The 7,813-nt window shown below is 51.9% G+C and overlaps 1 protein-coding gene across 1 annotated transcript in view; it reads right to left on the reverse strand.

Annotated features, from left to right (window-relative positions):
- Positions 1-7,813, reverse strand: part of PFKFB3 (6-phosphofructo-2-kinase/fructose-2,6-biphosphatase 3) — a 93,010-nt gene that overhangs the window by 84,781 nt on the left and 416 nt on the right. The gene's annotated exons all lie outside the window — the stretch shown is intronic.

The raw sequence follows: 7,813 nt of genomic DNA on the forward strand, positions 1-7,813 counted from the left end.
GCCTCCCAAAGTGCTGGGGTTACAAGCATGAGCCACCGTGCCCAGCCTCTTCTTTCTCTTTTTAAAGACAAGGTCTCATTCTGTTGCCCAGGTTGGAGTGCAGCGGTACGATGAAGGCTCACTGCAGCCTCAACTTCCCAGGCTCAGGCAATCCTCCCACCCAGCCTCCCAAGTAGCTGGCACTACGGGCACATGCCTCCACACCTAGCTAAGTTTTTAATTTTTTTATTTGTAGGGACAGGATCTCACTATGTTGCCCAGGCCGGTCTCGCTCTCCTGGGCTCAAGCGATCCTCCCACCTCAGCCTCCCGAGTAGCTGGGACTGCAGGTGTGTGCCACTGCACCTGGCCATACATTTCTTGCTTTTCTACTGAATTTCCTCAGCTACAAGATCTGCAGCCCTCCTTTATTCGTGGGTTCGGAATGTTCCTTGTGCAAACGTCCCAGAGAGATTTGGCCCCTGCGGGTGGCTAGTTATCATGATGCCTTCCACCCTCCTACCAGACACTTCCTCCCCCGCTGCCTGGCTCGGGAAGCCTCCATGGAGGGTCAGAGGCTCTAAGCAGTGTGGACGGGTAAAGCCCTCAGCAAGGCTTCTGCCTCACTTGGACCACCCAGAACTTGCAGCAGGACGTGAATCACACTGGAGCCCGGCTGCAGGAACTGTTCCAGCCATCAGTTCCCACTGCAGAGCTTGGGAAGGGAGCTGTCCGGCTCCCCAGCCTCTGCAGTGGGAGCTGATGCTGGGAACAGGCATCTCAAAAGTGGGGGTCACCACCCATTAGTGGCCTTGAAATCAATTTACTGGAATAAGACCAGAATCTTTCTTAATGAAATGGAACAGACTAGAAAACATCAGCATGTACAGTATTGTCTGAGGTTAAGTATTGTTTCAGGACATTTTTTGTCTAAGCATCAAGGCAGAAACTATCAAATCAGAATTTCTGGGGCATCAGGTTTTTTTTTTTTTTTAAAGCTCCTCGGTTAATTCTAATGTGAAGCCAGGAACAAGAGCTGCAGGAGTGCGTTTCTGTCCTTCTGAGAAACAAGGCGTCCCCACCATGGCTGTGAGCCAATGTCTGCCGCCCGACAGTCACAGCACCATGGCGCTGAGGACCGGCTTTCCCTGAAGTCCGCCTGCATCAGACAGGTCTACCCCATGCCTAGGCAAGACCTTCCTCTTTCTCACTTCCTTTTGAAAGTCCACAGTTCTCAGGGAGAGGAGAGGGTACCTTCCCGACTTCCTGTTCGCCCTGCCTGCCTGATTGGATCTTTCTCCACTCCCATGGCTGGACAAGCCTCTGGGATGACTTCAGCAGCCTCAGGAGAGGACTTCCAGAATCTGATCGCCAGGGGTCAGTATCTCAAGCAGACAGTCACCACACCAGACCAACTCCACCCTAAGAAAGCACAGTTGTCGCCGGGCGCGGTGGCTCAAGCCTGTAATCCCAGCACTTTGGGAGGCCGAGACGGGCGGATCACGAGGTCAGGAGATCGAGACCATCCTGGCTAACACGGTGAAACCCGGTCTCTACTAAAAATACAAAAAATTAGCCGGGCGAGGTGGCGGGCGCCTGTGGTCCCAGCTACTCAGGAGGCTGAGGCGGGAGAATGGCGTGAACCCGGGAGGTGGAGGTTGCAGTGAGCTGAGATCCGGCCACTGCACTCCAGCCTGGGCGACAGAGCAAGACTCCGTCTCAAAAAAAAAAAAAGAAAGCACAGTTGTCACGCACCCCTCAAACAGAGGTAGCACCCCAGTGTCCTCACCAATGCAAGGGGCCACGGCCTCTGGGAAATCTGCTTCCTGCTCCTCTGGCTGAGGACTGGGGCATACAGGACCTCACTTTCTGACAAGTGAGTGTTGAAGCCCTGGCCAGGGGGAAGTGTGTTTTTGAACTGTCATGTCAGAGCACCTTCCGGAGCCACAGCTGGAGAGGCTGCTTGCGGAAGTGCGAGGATGACCAAACCCTCTACTCTTCAGACACCTTGTGGCTGCCCCAACCAGAACCTGTGACGTTCCTGGGGCCAGGCCCCTAGCTCAGACCCCCACACAAGATACCACCAAGAGTCATGCACACTGCCAGCAGGGAGCTACAGTGAGTGGGACGGTGCTCTACCGACTAGGGCTCCCTTCCTGTGTCTGGCTGCCTGCTGTCCTGGCCCACCGTCTCAACCGCCTGGCTGGGAATCTTGGAACTCTTCCTCTGCAGTCATGAATGATAGGCAATTTTTGCTTTTTGTTGTTTTGTTGTTGTTGTTGTTGTTTTGAGACGGAGTTTGGCTCTGTCGCCCGGGCCAGAGTGCAGTGGCACGATCTCAGCTCGCTGCAACCTCTGCCCCCCAGGTTCAAGTGATTCTCCTGCTTCAGCCTCCCGAGTAGCTGGGATTACAGGTGCCTGCCACCATACCCAGCTAATTTTTCATACTTTTAGTAGAGACGGGGTTTCGCCATGTTGGTCAGGCTTGTCTCAAACTCCTGATGTCAAGTGATCTACCCACCTTGGCCTCCCAAAGTGCTGGAATTACAGGTGGGAGCCACCGCGCCCAGTCCCAAGCTGTCTTAATAGGAGAGAATCTAGAATGTGCATTCAAGAGCTTAGATCCCAACACTGACATTTTTTGGACATAAATTTCAGTCCTGGAGTCAAAGCCAGGAGCACATCGCCTGGAGAATTCAAGGTCATGGCCTCTTCATTTGCCACTTGCCGGAAAACGTGGCCAGCCTCTGACCTGGAGGTGCAGGGAGATACCTGGCCACGTGCCCAGGACAAAGTCTTTGAAGGACAAAGATGCAGGCGGAATTCCTTTTGCTTCCTGCAGCCGACTTAGCCAGGAAGGCTGAGGGGCTGGAGACTCAGTATGTGTGACAAGCATCCAAGTGATTAGGAAGCACAGATCTCCAACTGGAGAGAATCTTAGCTCACCCCCTTCTTTGACAGATGGGTAAGCTGAGGCCAAGGGCTCTTAAGTGGCTTCCATGAAGCGCCCAATCATGCAGCCTGCAGCATGATTCCTACCGCCTGTGCCTTCCTGCTTGAACAGCTTCCAGAAATGTCCCCTGCAGCAAAGGATCTATAGACATGACCACAGTCCTGCATAATGAGCAAAGCGAATGGTCTCCATGTGCAGATGCTCAGAAAGCCATGATATTGAGGGCCAGGAGATGGTGGGTGAAAAGACTTGAGACTCTGATTGCCTGGGTCCTCCCCACCCTTCCCATGCTTCTCCTGCGACTTTGTGGTTCCTTTCCCCATGTTCATCTTATCCAATTTCATCTACGTACAAATACTGGGAAGGACAGGAGAACACAGTGTGATTGGGCTTCCAGCCCGAGAGGCGTCCACAGCAAATGCTGAGGCAGTAGGAAGACCACTGTGTCAGTGCTGGGTGCTGAGACCAAGATGAAGATGCAGGCCCCACCCTGGGAACTCCCAGTGACGTGGGAAATTAAAGGACAGACTCGCAGGGGGCAGAGAAATACAATGCGTGCTTGGGAATTGAGGAGATCTACAGTCCTGAGGACTTAGGAGCCCTTGGTATTTTTGGGTCTGGGGCTGGACTAACCAGCATGCAGACAGTGTCCATGCTTGCCGCCCTGGGTGGCAGTGGTATTTAGAACTTGATATTTGGTATTTCCAAAAAGGAACCAAATGATGACCATAGTGAAATTCAGGAATGTGTTCATCTTCCCTACATTTATGGCTGGGTATTGTCTTTATTTTAAATTACACATGGGGGGATGGCCATCATCTTTCAGCATTTAGGGTTTATAAGGATTTATTATTATTATTATTTCTGAGACAGTCTCGCTCTGTCGCCCAGGCTGGAGTGCAGTGGCCACGATCTCAGCTCACCGCAACCTCCGCCTCCCAGGTTCCAGTGATCCTTGTACCTCAGCCTCCTGAGTAGCTGGGATTACAGGCACCCGCCACCACGCCCAGTTAATTTTTGTATTTTTAGTAGAGACAGGGTTTCGCCGTGTTGGTCAGGCTGGTCTTGAACACCTGGCCTGAAATAATCCTCTGACCTCACTCAGCCTCCCAGTGTGCTGGGTTACAGGCATGAGCCACCACACCTGGCCTATAAGGATCTTAATGTGGCTCTGCAACTATTCATTCCAAAAGAAAATGACAGATTAACCAAGTAGAAGAATTTATGAAACACTTGCTATCACCAGGTCCAATATAAGCATGAGGTATAGACCATAACTCAAATAGCTCACCAAGTTACCATGCAGAAAGCATTCTGAGAACAAACGAGTGTTCCAGTCTAGTTATGGAACAGGATATACCTGCAAGAGCTGCTATGTGCATAGAATCAATGGAAAAGCTGACAGAAAAGGCATGAACTTAAAAGGCGAGAAGAGACATCCACACCCCATGTTTACTGCAGCGCTATTCACAACAGCCAAGACATGGACTCAACCTAGGTGTCCAACAACAGATGAATGGATACAGAAAATGTGCATATACACCATGGAATACTACTCGGCCATAAAAAAGAGTGAAATCCTTGGGATGGAACTGGAGGATATTCTAGTAAGGTCACACAGTGCATTTTGAGAGTTTGTTTGGAGGTTCTAGCAGAGGAGCGCAGCTACTGGTATGCCCTTGACCGAAGACCGGTCCTCCTCTATCGGCGATGGTGGTCCTCTTGGACCGAGCGCACAGCTTCGGGAGGGATGCACACGGAGTGGTGAGGGAGGAAGAGGACAGCCACCTAGCCAGCCAGATGAGCCAAGTCAACCCTGGCAATCACGGGGGTGACAGATGTCACAGCCAGATTGCCCTCACATCCCACACAGTGCGTTTTATATCTTATTGGCTTTGTTTGTGTGTTTGTTTGTTTGTTTTGAGAGGGAATCTCACTCTGTCACCCAGGCTGGAGGGCAGTGGCGCGATCTCAGCTCACTGCAACCTCTGCCTCCTGGGTTCAAGTGATTCTCCTGCCTCAGACCCTCAAGTAGCTGGAATTACAGGTGGCTGCCACCATCCCTGGCTAATTTTTGTATTTTTAGTAGAGATGGGGTTTCACATGTTTGGCCAGGCTGGTCTCGAACTCCTGACCTCAGGTGATCCACCTGCCTCGGCCTCCCAAGTGCTGAGATTACAGGCGTGAGCCACCGCACCGGGCCTTATTGTTATTTATTATTAGAACTTTCACCTGCTAGTCCCTTGTCCCTCTGAAGGTGGAATGTGCAAGAATCCTTGGAACACTGCTGTCTGAAGACATTTTTATAGGATTCTAGACTTGAAAAGGACCTCAACAATTTGCTCAAGACCACAGTCTCTTAGAAGAGCCACACCTCCATCACCTGAGATGAGTCACTGTCTACACCACCTACCTTATTTATTTATTTCTCTTTAGAGAGACAGGGTCTTGCTCTGTCACCCAGGCTGGAGTGCAGGGGTGCGATCGTAGCTCACTGCAGCCTTGAACTCCTGGGCTCAAGCGATCCTCCCACCTCAGTCTCCAGAGTAGCTGGGACTACAAGTTCACGCCACCACCCCCAGCTGATTTTTTATTTTTTTGGTAGAGAGAGGGTCTCGCTATGTTGTCTAGGCTGGTCTCCAATTCCCGGCCTTCAGTGATCCTGCCACCTCGGCCTCCCAAAGTGCTGGGATTACAGGCATGAGCCACCACGCCGGCCCATCTGTTTGATTTTTAAGGAGAGAAGTTCTTGCACAGGAAGAACTGCCCCAGCATACCTCCATTGTGGTTCCCAAAGTTAGTCATGATATGCATACTTTCCTCTCCATGTCCAGCTGAAGTGTTTCCTGCCTCCTTTTCTTCTCATGAATTTCTTTTATGTTTCACATCAAGATACTAACTTCTCCTTCTAGACAGATTGGCCAAAGACGCAGACCTTCCTCCCCCTCTAACCACCATCACCCTGGAGACCCACAGGAAGAGCTGTGAGCCCTGAACGCAATGCTTGCGGCGTCCTTCCCCAACCTGGGCCGCGACTGCCACTGCCAGCTGCTGCTCCAGCCTCGCGCTGAGCATAGGGGACACGACCCAGATGCAGCCATCACCCACCTGATACGGTTCCTGCCTGCCACGTGCCATACACTGCGGTCCATGTTGGACAGGTGGAATATGAGGTCTAAGTCCCTCTGGCTCCATTCTAGCCAGCACCATGGCACCAACCCTACCACAGCCTGTGTGACAGTCCAGGAGGTCAACCAGTGCCACACCTCCTCAATGCGGAGTTCAGCCTCCTCACATGGGGCCTCCTACTGAGAGCCGCTCTGCACTGGGACTTCTGACTCTCCTCCCCAGCACTTGCTGGAGAGCACAGAAGGTGGGCTCCTGGGAGGAGACGCCATGTCTTTCTGTTCAGCTGGTACCTGGCGTGTCCTGGTGCATAGCAAGTGCCCAGTCTAGAGAATGAATGAATGACGTGGCATGCAACCACTCACCTTTCCCGTAACTACATTCAGTAGCTGTCCGCTAGTTCCTCCCATAAGTGAGGGACAGGACCAGTACCTAAGACCCTTGGTTGCTTCTCTGTTGTGCCCTGAAGACCCTCTCTCCTCCAAAAGGGAAATCCACCCAGCTCTGTGTCCCAGCAGTCTCCCCTATATGGACCACCCCATCAGACTCCCCTGTATGGACCACCCCGTCAGGCTCCCCTGTATTGACCGCTTCCCGGCCCTCTGGCTGCCAAAGCCGTGAGATCAGAGGGAGGAAGGAGTGAGGTCTAGGTGGGGATTCTCCCAGCTCCCTCTCTGCAGGCTACACACTGCCTGCCCCCTCCGACAGAGGCCACAGTCCCTGTCAGGCTGTCCCTGGTTTCAGCTCTGCCGCCTGACATTTTAAACCTCGAGGTGCTAATGCCCAGGGCTCTGCACTATCCCTTAAGGTTTTCCTATCTCCTACCCAAACCTCCCCATCATCAAACTCCTTGACTTGCCTGGTACCCTCCAGGCCCCTGACGGAGCTGATCCCAAAGTCTAAAGCTTGTCAAGAGGCAGAAGTGCAGCCTGGGGAGGGAATCCGCAGCTGTCCCTGCTCGGCTTCCAGCCTGCACAGGATGCCTTCTCCATTTCCCAATTTTTAAATTACTTTTCTGAATAGTTAACACATTCAGATGGCTCAAAGTTCAAAAAATACAGAAGAGTAGCTGCACTGGCATCTCCTGCACCTCCCAACAGTGCAGGGTTGAGGTGCCATGCTGTCCCTCACAGGAGGACCTTGTCCCCTCCAGGCAGCTTCAGACCACGGCTCAGCACCAAATCTAGCAACGGCCTGCCTCCCTGCAGTTCCCACTTGCTGTGTTTACTTCTAAGGGAGAGCTCCCATCTGCAACTGGGGAAGCTCTGCCTAGATAAAGCCTCCAAGAGCCTGTGCCCTGGCTCACACCAGCGCGTCTGGACAATGCAGCCAGCACTTATGCCAAACAAGTCTGTTTCTTATACCCTGGGATCCCCGGAAGGAGCATCTGCCAAATGGAAGGATAACATTTTCCTCTTCATGCAGCAAGGTCTCTTCAGATTAAACAATAATAACAATAACCAACAAAACCAAAGCTTACCGTGGTTGGCAGTTTGCAAATGTTTTGTCCCGTGTGATCTAATAATGCACTAAAATACGTTGACATAAAGCAAAATCTTCGTATGCAAATAATACATTAGCAGCTTGGCTATGTAATACCTTGCCGCATAAGGCACCCTACTGAGCGCCCTAACAAGTTAAACATAAGTCTGTCCCTTTTAAGAGTTTCCCAACCAGAGCCCACATCTACAAAAGTGGGCAGAAGTGATGAAGTCAGAGATAAATGACTCTCCCCTGCAGTCAATGAGGGCGGGGG

The sequence above is a fragment of the Colobus angolensis genome, unplaced genomic scaffold (genome assembly GCF_000951035.1).
Source record: "Colobus angolensis palliatus isolate OR3802 unplaced genomic scaffold, Cang.pa_1.0 Scaffold432, whole genome shotgun sequence".
Taxonomy (NCBI): Eukaryota; Metazoa; Chordata; class Mammalia; order Primates; family Cercopithecidae; genus Colobus; species Colobus angolensis.